Source organism: Mercurialis annua, linkage group LG7 (assembly GCF_937616625.2).
Source record: "Mercurialis annua linkage group LG7, ddMerAnnu1.2, whole genome shotgun sequence".
Taxonomy (NCBI): domain Eukaryota; kingdom Viridiplantae; phylum Streptophyta; class Magnoliopsida; order Malpighiales; family Euphorbiaceae; genus Mercurialis; species Mercurialis annua.
The window spans coordinates 2,464,350-2,467,364 of NC_065576.1; positions in this window are offsets into that span (position 1 = coordinate 2,464,350).

The window sequence follows — 3,015 nt, forward strand, 5'->3', positions numbered from 1 at the left end:
CGTCAAATCTCTAAACGTTTGTTAATCAAAACGTTTCCCACTAATCATCACGATCGACATCGTGGCCCGTACACATACTACGTATCGGGTTCAATCTTAGGAGTCCAATTAAATTCATAATTTGGTCCATCTAAACCTTAGGTAAATTTTACCATTTTACCCTTTCGGAAAAATTCCCATATTTTTTTTAAAAATATTATTCGGTTCTTATAAATTTTCCATATTCCAAAATACCCTTATTTCAAATCCTCTTTTATAAAAATACAATATACTTATATACATCCTTTAATTAAAATTTTCCAATTTTAATTAAATAAAACATTAATTAGTTTATATCAACTAATTAATTCCAATTTATTTAAAAATATAAATCTTTTGGGTCCAAGCCCAAATTAAAAGTTCAAAATCTTAAAAACTTCTAATTTAAACAAATTCAAGGTTTCACTTACCTTTTAAGCCCACCAAAATCCATTTAGGACATATTAGTCCTTATACTTTCAAATCTTGCGTTTTAGTCCTTTTACCAAATTTTAATTAATTACTTACCTTTTTAACTTTTTAACTTTGGGTCCAAATTATTTAGTCAAGTCTAAATAAAAGTCCAAAGTTCTAGTCCGGGGTCTAATTACGGTTTCGGCCCCCTCTTGGCCTTGGTCCATTTTGGTTCGGTTTCAACCCGACCAAATCTTGGCTCGGATAAACAGAGACACCGTGCTCCGTTTACCGGCCGGTAGTGGTTCGCCGACCACCACCCCACTCTCTAAACCACCTATACCAAAATAGCCAATCAATTTCAAATTGAATGAAATTTAACTCTACCAAAATATTTAATCACACTTGATTAAATATTACAATATTAATCACACCACAAACAATTAAACAATCATACATCTAATGGCCAACTATTCGGCCAACATATCAAATTCACCATATAACACAATTTTTAACAATTAAACATTTTCATGGCATGCTTAATAACTCAACAATTAATCAAGAAATTTTAAAAGTAAAAATTTCTTTTAAATCATAGATTTATTCGGCTTTTAGCCAAAATTTATCATTTCAAATATTTAACCCACATAACATGTAAACATAATTTCAATCTCATCTAATCACCAAATAACATGCCATTTTAAACAATACAAATCATTTATTTGCATTTTCATTTATTCGGCTAACATCTATTAATTATTCAAAATTAACATGTAAATCCAATACATACAGTTTCAACAAATACCCATAATCAAATTTCCACAAATTAAGCATGCAATTTCAAAAACATATTCGGCCAACCAAGAATTTTACAACAAAATTTATAAATTCCTACTATCAACATATAACATGAAAATTCTCACAAATCATTTTACAATAATCATAAAATCACACATATAAACATTTCGGCATACCCACTAAATAATTTCCATAATATTTTCATGCCATCAAAGAATTATATTCGGCCATAACAAAATTTCCACTAACAAATTTTATCAAAAATTAAATCATGCAAACTTATAATAAACACAACAAATTATCAAAGAATGGAAAATCATAACACCATTCGGCAATTACAATTAAATTACCCACTAATTTTTAATTTCAAAATCTTAGACACATTTCACACATGATCACCCATTTTAACAACTTTTAAACTCAAAACAATTTATCTCATAAATATTCCTTTTTAATCTTATTATTTTCGGTTTAAAAGAAAAATTATTAAATTTTTACACTTTGATCTTTGAAACCACTAAATTTTCTTATGAAATTTAAATCATTTTAAATCATGAAATTTCAAACCCTACTTCATGAAAAATCATGAAAATATTCGGCCTTTTAACACCACAATTTAACCCTTTAAATTCTTCTTTTAAAAACCTTTAAGTTTCCTCAAGAATCAAGCTTTAACACTAAAATATAAATTTCCAGCTTTTTAAACTAAGTTCATAAGACTTGTTCAAGTTTGAAAACAAATGTAAAACATAACTACCTTAAAAACTTTGATTCTTTTAAAACCAACTCTTACCCATGTTTTATCTAGCTCATTAAAGCCATAATCCATGATTGCATGTAGGTTTTAAACCCTTGAACCAAATTTTTATTAAATCCGAAATTTTTTTCAAAAACAAACATCACCCACATATTTTAATCCTCTTAAGAAAATACATTTTGAAAGAAGGATCTCATTTTTAAAACTTTAAGAAACCTTCCATTAAAGCATAAAACCCAAGAAGAAGAAGAAGAATAGGAACCCACAAAATATTCACATAACACATTTACAAAGGCTTTTCATCTTACCTTATCAAAAAGCTTGAGTTAAAAAGATTAATGGGGTTTGTTATTTTCTTTGGGAGTGGTTCGGCCAAGACAAGAAAATGAGAGAGTGTGACTTTTGGTTTTCTCTACTATTCTATTTGCTCCTAAGAAAATGGAGAAGAAAAGAGATTTTCCACTTATAGCATTTTAGTTTAAAAAGTTGTGGGGTCTAATTTACCTTTTTTAATTGCAATCATTAGCTCAACTCTTAGGCTACATGCATGTTGACAAGTGTCCAAATATGTGTCATTTCCTTACTCACTTGCTTTCTCCCCAAGTTAAGCCAATCTTAGCTTATTTAAATTATTTTTACGGTTTTCGAGGTTCCGTAAAATCTTTTTCGAAAAACGTTTCCGAACTAAATCAATTTCTTATATGATCAAATCTTGAGCAAATATATTTATAACTTAATTTTTTTTTAACGTTTTTAATTGTTTAAATCGGTTTTACCAATTAATGACCGAAAATTACGAAAATGCCACCCATGCACAATAATTAATTTTCGTAGCCATGCACACGTAAACATTTAAATAATTAATCACATATCACAAATAAATCAATCACACGCATTTAAACACCGAAAATTAATTTCTAAGCCGGTACTCTACCGCCGCTAATTTCCGATTCACCGCATTTTCAAAAATTCCTTATTTTGAAAATTAGGGGTATTACATTAAATTATTAAAATTTAAACACCACGTT